A 9,655-nucleotide genomic window follows, 5' to 3' on the forward strand; every position below is an offset into this window, starting at 1 on the left:
CACTGCTGATCATCATCTTGTGTTATTATAATGATATAATGCATTGGACCTATTTACTGTGACTTCATAACATGACACATTTCCCTTCTGGTGATGTCATGCTGACATCCCGTAAAGGAAATAGACCAACAGTCAGCCCAAAAGAAGGCCCAATGCCAAGCAAAGGAAGCCCATAACGAGGATGCTAGACAGCTCGTACAAAAGAAAGCAGGGCATCAGGAAACAACTCAACAGCAGCTGACGTAGTACTCTCCAGGTTCAGTGCAGGAGAAGTACTGGAATCAGTAAAAACTAATGCCCCTACATGTACGAACATACAACTTAGGAGCAGGAGTAGGCCACTGGGCCCCAAGAGCCTGCTCCACTATTCAGAAGATCATGGCTGATCTGATTGCAACCTCAACCCCACATTCCTGCCTACCACCGATAACCTTCCACCCCGCCTTGTTAATCTATCCAGCTCTGTCTTGAAAATATTCAAAGACCCTGTTTCCACCACCTTTTGAGGAAGAGAGTTCCAAAGACTCACTACGCTCTGAGAGAAACGCTCCTGACTTTGCCTTCCCTGTAGATGTGGAAGGAGTTTAGCTGCATGCCAGGTCAGCCGGCAAGCTCCACAGACTGATCGGCGCAGGCTTGGAGGGCCGAAATACATGTTCCTGTGCTGTACGTTTTTTTTGTTCTTTGTTCTTTGACTGCCCAAACTGAAAGCAAAGACAAAAATACAGCAGGCCTCGATCGAAGAACTCCTCTGCGCTGTGAGCTAGTTGCTCACACGGAAACTCAGCTACAAAGACTCGTGGATTGTCTCTCATGCCTGTCACGTGTTCTCCCTTGTGACTGACCGTTTCTCGAAATTTCCCATTACCTGCCAGTTACACGACACATCTAGCGCAACCATTGCAGGAAGGAACATTGCAGACATTTCAAAATGGTCATAACAGACAGTCAGACAGTGCAATGGTATTTAAGTTGCCTACATAGATCATGTTTCACTCTGAGGTGCTTCAAGGCAAAAGTGATACATGTAGTATTCACTGGAAACATTCACCGTGTGTCTTACAGCCCGAGGAGCCTATGCAAATCCCAGCCCCTTGGTGCACTATGGCTGAAAGGTCGTAGACAGCCACCTTTCCCCATTGCGCCTCTGCCCCAAACTTTAGTGCGTCCCTCAGCACGTAGTCCTGGACCTTGGAATGTGCCAACTCTTTGCAATGGAAGACCAAGAAGTTTCAGGCAGCCAAAGAGCGTCTTTCACCGAGTTGATCCTCCGGCTGCAGTTGATGCTTGTCTCGGCGTGTGTCCCTGGGAACAGCCCGTAGAGCACAGTGTCCGGACCTGTGTCACGGAACTGCTCGGGATGAACCTCGACAAGAACCACGGCCACTCTCTTCAGACCTTTTCTGCAAAGGCAGATTCCACAAGGAGGTGGGCAACGGTCTCTTCCCCACCACAGCCACCTCGAGGGCAACGTGCAGAGGGGGTGAGGCTCCTGGCGTGTAGGAAGGACCTGACGGCAAGGTCCTTTCTCACCACCAGCCAAGCTACGTCTTTGTGCTTGTTGGAAGGTTCTGGTGATGAGGCATTCTGCCAAATGACCCTGACAGTCTGTTCGGCGAACCATCCGACGGGATCCACCATCTCCTTTTCCCGCAGGGCCTCTAGGGTGATACGTGCTAACCACTGCCTGATGGACTTGCGGTTCCTCTGCATAATTTTTCCACACGGGACAGGTGATATGGCACTTGGAGCTTTCCGTGGCAGCGTGACCAGACCCATCCTTCGCAACACCAGGGACAGGTAGAACCTCAGCACGTAGTGACGCTTGGTGTTTGGGTCTACACACAGCTTGATACAGCCATACACAAAGGTGGCCATCAGGATGAGGGTGATGTTGGGCATGTTTTCTCCCCCTTCATCCAGAGGTTTTTTACATCATGTCCCTGCAAACATGGTCCACTTTTGACCTCCAGACAAAGCGGAAGTTGGCTCGCGTGATCGCCACAGCGCAGGAGTGAGGAATGGGCCAGACCTGCGCCATGTACAACACTGAGAGTGCCTCACGCCTGATGAGCAGGTTCTTACCCGCAATGGAGAGGGAGCTTTGCTCCCACAAGCCCAGTTCTTTTCTCACCATGGCTACTCGCTCCTTCCAGTTTCTAACGCATTCCCTGGTCCCTCCGAACCATATCCCCAGCAGCTTCAGGCAGTCTGACCTGCTGGTGAAAGGGACAAAGCTTAGTTCAGTTCCCAAAGGGCACGGCCTCGCTCTTGCCACGGTTTACCCTTGGCACCCGAGGCCGGTTCGAAGTGGTCGCAGGTGTTGATCGGTCTGCGCACCGATGTGTGAAAAGTGGGGAGTTGACCGTACTACCGCATCACCACACTGCCCCAGGTCCAATAGCATGGCGGAATGTATATACTGTAAAGTGCTTACTTATGAAATGTCAGCAAAGTAAACAAGGCTTGTGACGGCCTGTCACAATGCTACACCTTAGAGCGACAGCGCTCAGTGCAACCACTCCTTCACCAGCAGAATTACAGTGCGAACAACCCTTCCCAGTCATCATTGGACAAAAGGTATGACTACAACACCCAACCGATGGAACATGAAATCCGGCAGAAATCAGCAGCATCTGTCCAGAACCATGATCAGATCAAGTACGAGCACCCATTGTGAAGAAACCGATGGCGAATCAGGGAAGTACCAGAACAAGAAACACCAAGTAACCCCATCGCAAGCAGAACGCGATCTAAGACACGATCCCAGCGCAAGACTCCTACAGACAACCAGAATTGTGAGAACGTACGGCAATCTCAAACCAACTTCACAGTATCAACGAACCACCATTCCGTCCCAGGGACTCATAAGGTGATCACTTTGTACAATTGTAGGTTCAAACACAGAAGAGCAATTTGTTGTAATGTAAATAGTTCTTATTATTTAAGGGTACAGCTTGGAGTTGTTGTGGTATACCTTTAAAGAGCGTATCTAAAATTGCTGTGCATCGCCAGGCAGGGTGTGACGTGTATATACTCATGTATAATTCTCGGGCCGATGATAGGAGCTGTCCTAGAGACCTAGATATTGTTGTATATATTTCATCTCTTCAAATCAAAGAATTGAGTTAGCGATCCTCTTTGTGTCGTCGGTGTGTTTGCGTAAGGTGGAAAACACAACATGGAGGACCCCCATTTAAAGTGAATGGCAAAAGAACTAAGGCGACATGAGGAGAAACCTTCTTGCGCAGCGAGTGGTTAGAATCTGCAATGCACTGCCTGAGAGTGTGCTGGGGGCACTTTCAAGAGTGGCTTTCAAAAGAGAATCGGATAATTATCTGAAGAGAAAATATTTGCAGGGCTATGGGGAAAAGGCAGGTGAGTGGCACTAGGGGAGTTGCTCTTGCAAAGAGCTAGCACAGACACGACAGGCCGAATGGCCTCCTTTTCTGCTCTAACCAATCTAGGACTCTATGTGTGCAGCTCTGCACACTTGCTTGCTGCATTGTCACTCACGCCCTGCAAGACACGCAACTGCTTTCAAAAGCTTCTTCCACAGCAGCCTCTGACACTGACGTCCATGTGGATAGGCACAACCCTCTCCCATCTGATTGGTGGAATACTGCCGATCTACATAACTCTGATGCAGTCTCACTGAAAGAGAGAGAACAAAGGCAACTTTTCCAATTAGAAATCCCGGGACAAATATGCCAACAGTGAAACCGTCAGTGCTTAGATATATATATACATAAGTCTTTGAACGCTGTCAGTCTGCTTTAAAGGAGGGAAGGCAGATGGCACTCGGGGAAGTCAAGGGCGGCGCCGGCATCGCTTCTCGGCCTTTTGGCTAAGATCAAGTGTTGCAGGAGCGACACCATGGTCCTGCCATGGCAAGGTCGGGATGGAAGGGCGAAAACCAATCGCAATCCGAATTCATACCGTGGGTTACCTATCACCGTCCGAGTCACGGTGAACCACAGCGACGAAGGAGGATCACCTATGGATCGGGGCTTCTTCACCAGGAGGATCCTGTTGAAGGCGTGCGGCTTCCAAGCTACGGAGATCTTCACCCTGCACGACTCCCGCAAAGGTGGTTATTTCGACGTCACGTTCAAGCAAGTGGCAGACTGCGTCCGGCTCCTGAGGGTGTTCGAGGAGAAGAGAGACCTGCCGGAGATGAAGATCCTGACGGCGGAGCCGCACTTTTCTCTGCCGTTGCAACGGGAACGTGAGGTGATGGTGCATGTGTACAACCCCTTCGTCCCTGTCGCCGACGTGGTCACCTTCCTCACCAGGTACTTCGATAAGGTGGGGAGCGGCACCGAGATTCGAGACGACTTGGGGATCTGGACAGGCAAACGCCTGTTTAAGGTCACGCTAAAGACCGATGGTAAGGGAGCCATTTTCCACCCTCCTTCCAGTTTCGCTATCGGGGGAAACCGTGGCTACCTGGTCTACGCTGGGCAACCCAAGCATTGTCGCTCATGCGGCAAGGCTGGTCATGTGGCGGCCAACTGCAGCGCCTCCCTCTGCAAGATCTGCAAACAGGAAGGGCACCAGACAAAAGACTGCAAACAGGCCAAGTGCTGCAACCTGTGTGGCGAGGCAAGTCACCTCTACAGGACCTGCCCCAAACGCTGCCGTACTTACGCACAGGCAGCCAAAGCCGACCACGGGGAAGCAGAAGAAATGTTCCGTGTCACACCAACCACCAAGGCCCCCAGGGAGCTCAACGGGACAAAGGAGGACACAGAGAGAGACAAGGTGGAGAAAGAGATTGAGGCAACAGAGAGCCAATCAACAGCACCACCCCCTGAACCTTCCAGTCCTCAGGACAGCGAATCAATGGAGGAGGAGGCAGCAGTGGAAAAGCAGCAGGGGGAGTGGCGGACGGTGAAGAACAAGAAAAGTAAGAGGGAGCGAAGAAGAAGCAAAGGCGTTTCCCAGAGAAGCGGCAAGAGGCGTCTCCCATCCGACACGGATGACAAGGGCAGCAGCTCTTCGGATGAGGAAGTGCCAGAGCGGCACCGACAGAAGAGGCGGCAAAGCTCCAGGGCGTTGGAGGACGAGACACCCGAGCTCCAGAAAATTGGAGACAACAAGGAGACCAACGCACCCCAACTTTGCCTGCAACCTGAGGAGGCCAGTGCACCACAGCCCCTGGAATCTGGGAGCAGTGAGGCAATCATCGCACCCCAGCTCCAGGAAGCCGGGAACAGCAACCCCCCAGAGGGGGTGAGTTTTGGAGAAGCTTCTCCAGCAAAGGTCATCTCAAAATCCGCTCACTACGTGAACCTCCAGATGCCACTGGAGCAGAACACGGCCAAGGAGATCTACCTCAGCCCATCCAAAGTGAAGGAATTTGAGCTCACTACGGGTATGAAGGAGCAGACTAAAGGTCTGGGACTCTCAGAGACAGTGGGTTTGGTAGGAGAATAAATGCTTTAATATGGGTTTAAAGATTGTATCCATAAATGTGCGTAGCATTAAATCTACTACGCGATGTGTTGCGACCTTGGACTACCTTGCCAAGGTCAAAGCTGACCTGTTGTTTCTGCAGGAGTGTGCGATACCGCACCTCAGCTCCTACAGGCAATGGTCACGATGGTGGTCCCACGGGCCATCGATCTGGTCGGGCGGAAACGACTCTCGTTCCTCCGGCCTGGGTATTCTGCTGCGGGGAGGCAACTTCACCGTCTCCGAGGTCAAGGAGGTGGTGGGCGGGCGACTCCTGGTAGCAGACGTAATGTACAAGAACGCTCCACTCCGGTTAATTAACGTGTACGGCCCGGCACAAGGGGCTGAGCGGCTGGAGGTTTTTCAGCAGCTCCCACTGCTGCTGGCGACCTCCAGGCCGGTCATTCTGGGCGGGGACTTCAACTGCATCATCGATGCGGCTGGACGATCCGGCAGGGCCGGAAGCAGATTGGACGCTACGTCCAGATCCCTGATGGAAACAGTTAAGGATGCCAAGCTGCACGACGTCTTCAGCAACCCTGCAGACGGAGCGCAGCGTAGATACACCTGGTCGCGGCCAGACGGGTCCATTCGTTCCAGGATAGACTTCCTGTTTGTGTCCCGCGCATTCACAGTCAGATCCACCGAGGTCAAGCCGGTGTTCTTCTCTGACCACTGCCTCCTACTGGCGGACTGCCACTTGGAGGAAGACCTGAGGGTGGGCAGGGGGGCATGGAAGCTAAATGTGCAACTGCTGACCCCAGAGAACATTGAGGAGCTCAAGAGGGATTACAAAGGTTGGAGAACCGTGAAACCCCTCTTTGAGTCCCTGACACACTGGTGGGAAGTGATCAAGGGAAGCATCAAGAGGTTTTTCATCCTCAAAGGCACCCAGAAAGCTAGAAAGGAACAGAGGGAAATGTCCCGACTCCAGGAAAAGATGCAGAATCTGCTCCGGCTGCGGTCGATGGGGGTCGATGTCAAGGAGGAGCTCCAAGAGGTGAAGGGCCAGCAAGCCTCGCACTTTGCCTCGGAGGCCTCCAAGATCATCTTCCGTTCCAGAGTCCGCTCCGTGGAGCAGGATGAGACGTGCTCACGTTTCTTCTTCCAAAAGGTACACAGAGAGCGCTCTGTGATCAGCAGCCTGAAGGAAGAAGACGGCTCAGTAAAGTCATCACGGTCCGACATTCTGAGGATCAGCAAATCCTTTTATGCCGGACTGTATGACGTGAAGCCCACGGACAGCACGGCCTCCCAGTCCTTCCTGTCCTCTATCACGGAGGTCCTAGACCACAGTACTCGGGAGAGCCTAGACAAACCGCTAACCCCTGACGAACTGACTAAGGCCCTCGAGTCCTTCGAGAAGAGTAAAACCCCCGGAAGCGACGGCCTGCCGGCGGAGTTGTATTCGGCTCTGTGGGACTTGATCGGCCCAGACCTGCTAGAAGTGTACGAGAGTATGCTCCTGGCCGGCAGCATGTCAGAATCCATGAGGAAAGGCATCATCACCCTCATCTACAAGCACAAGGGGGAAAGGGAGGAAATTAGAAATTGGCGACCCATTTCACTGTTGAATATGGACTATAAGATTCTGTCCAAGGTCATCGCCAACCGGGTCAAATCCGCTCTGGAATTGGTGATTCACCCTGACCAGACCTGCTCTGTGCCAGGCAGGAAGATCTCTGACAGCCTGGCGCTGCTCAGGGATACGATTGCCTATGTACAGGACAGGGGTGTGGATACCTGCCTCATCAGCTTGGATCAGGAGAAGGCCTTTGACAGAATATCGCACACCTACATGGGGGATGTGCTCTCCAAAATGGGGTTTGGGGAGGGAATTCGAAATTGGATCCAACTGCTCTACACTAACATCAGTAGCGCAGTCTCAATCAATGGGTGGGAAACAGATAGCTTTCCGATTAAATCTGGAGTCAGGCAGGGCTGCCCTCTCTCGCCTGTCCTTTTTGTGTGCTGCATAGAACCCTTTGCCGAGTCCATCAGGAAGGATCCGGGCATAAGAGGGGTGACGATCCCAGGCAGTGGAGGCACTCAGGTAAAAGCCTCCCTGTACATGGACGACGTCGCCGTCTTCTGCTCGGATCCGCTGTCGGTGCGCAGACTGATGCACGTCTGCGACCAGTTCGAACTGGCCTCGGGAGCCAAGGTAAATCGTGGGAAGAGCGAGGCCATGTTCTTTGGGAAGTGGGCTGACCGATCCTTTGTCCCCTTCACTGTCAGGGCTGACGGCCTGAAGGTGCTGGGGATATGGTTCGGAGGGACCGGGGCATGCGTTAGAAACTGGAAGGAGCGAGTGGCTATGGTGAAAAGGAAACTGGGCATGTGGGAGCGACGCTCCCTCTCCATTGCGGGTAAGAACCTGGTCATCAGGTGTGAGGTACTCTCGCTGTTGCTGTACGTGGCGCAGGTCTGGCCCATTCCACACTCCTGCGCGATGGCGATCACTCGAGCCATCTTCCGCTTTATCTGGAGGTCGAAAATGGATCGTGTCTGCAGGGACGCGATGTACAAGCCTCTAGATAAAGGGGGAAAAAACGTGCCCAACATCGCCCTCATACTGATGGCCACCTTTGTGTGCGGCTGCATCAAGCGGTGCGTAGACCCTCAGTACGCAAACACCAAGTGTCACTACGTGCTGAGGTTCTACCTGTCCCCGGTGTTGCGAAGGATGGGTCTGGCCACGCTGCCGCGGAACGCTCCAAGTAGTTGGACCGTGCCGTACCACCTGTCCCTGGTGGAAAAATTTATGCAGAAAAACACCTTTGACCACAAGTCCATCAGGCAGTGGTCAGCACGTAACGTCCTAGAGGCCCTGAGGGATAAGGAGAGGGTGGACCCTGTGGGATGGTTCCCCGAGCAGACTGTCAAAGTCATTTGGCAGAATGCCTCATCGCCAGAACTTTCCAACAAGCACCAAGACGTAGCTTGGCTGGTGGTGAGAAAGGCCCTCCCCGTCAGATCCTTCCTACACGCCAGGAGTCTCACCCCCTCTGCACGATGCCCTCGAGGTGGCTGTGGTGGGGAAGAGACCGTTGTTCACCTCCTTGTGGATTGTGCCTTTGCAAAGAAAGTCTGGAGAGAGATGCAGTGGTTGCTGTCGAGGTTCATCCCGAGCAGTTCTGTGACACAGGACTCTGTGCTCTACGGGCTGTTCCCAGGGACACACACCGAGACAAACATCAACTGCAGCTGGAGGATCATCAACTCGGTGAAAGACGCGCTTTGGTCTGCCCGAAACTTGTTGGTCTTCCAGCACAAAGATTTGTCCCCGACCGATTGTTGCGGACTGGCACAATCCAAAGTCCAGGACTACGTGCTGAGGGACGCACTAAAGCTTGGGGCAGCTGCCGCAAAGGCGCAATGGGGAAGGGTCGCTGTCTAAGACCTTTCTACCACAGCGCACCGAGAGACTGGGAACTGTTTAGAGCCCCTCGGGCTGTACAGATCAAAATGAAAGGCTGTAAATGACTGTAATATTGTTTGTACTGATGCACCTGGTGATACATTTTGTAAAAGTTTAACCTGGATTGTACCCTTGTAATGTTGTTTTTGAAATGGTTTTGAATGTGATTGAAGATTTTTATGAATAAAGTATATTTTTACAATAAAAAAAAAAAAAAAAAAAAAAAAAATCTGTTCTTATCAGTTTAATATCTGATACGTCCCTTATCTGGGGACCATATATTAAATTGATTTTTGGAGCAGGGAGATGGAATAGGGGCTTGCTCCGTCCACTCCACGCATCGACCCGGTATTGCAGTATCTCTGGGAACGGTGCACCCTCCCCTTTCCAGGGGATTTTCAATGCTAAAAATAGTTTTCTTACAAACATCTGCTTTCTTTACTTCTCAACATGTACATGTTCCAAAATCCAACTTTCTTTGGAAAAACTCAGCAAGTCTGGCAGCATCGGCGGAGAAGAAATCAGTCAACGTTTCGAGCCCTCATGGCCCTTCAGCAGAACTGAAGCATAGTTTCAACAAGGGAGAAATATAAATTGGTTTAAGGTGGGTGGGGGGGAAGAGACACATTGAGGGTGTGGTGTGAGCAGATAATCAAAAGATGTCAGAGACAAAAGGGTCAAAGAGGTGTTGAAGGTGGTGGTCTTTGTCTGAGAAAAGTGCTAATTAAGAATGCAAGACAGGATATTCAAAGTACAGCTCTAGTGGGGGTGGGGTGG

At 52.1% G+C, this 9,655-nt stretch overlaps 1 non-coding gene across 1 annotated transcript; it reads left to right on the top strand.

Moving 5' to 3' along the window:
- The first annotated feature begins 9,068 nt into the window (after positions 1-9,068).
- On the top strand, positions 9,069-9,260 carry LOC144675058 (U2 spliceosomal RNA). Its single transcript, XR_013574742.1, has one exon. It is a non-coding gene; the product is annotated as a U2 spliceosomal RNA (small nuclear RNA).
- The last annotated feature ends 395 nt before the right edge of the window (positions 9,261-9,655 follow it).

The sequence above is a fragment of the Cetorhinus maximus genome, unplaced genomic scaffold, assembly GCF_964194155.1.
Source record: "Cetorhinus maximus unplaced genomic scaffold, sCetMax3.hap1.1 HAP1_SCAFFOLD_905, whole genome shotgun sequence".
NCBI lineage: Eukaryota > Metazoa > Chordata > Chondrichthyes > Lamniformes > Cetorhinidae > Cetorhinus > Cetorhinus maximus.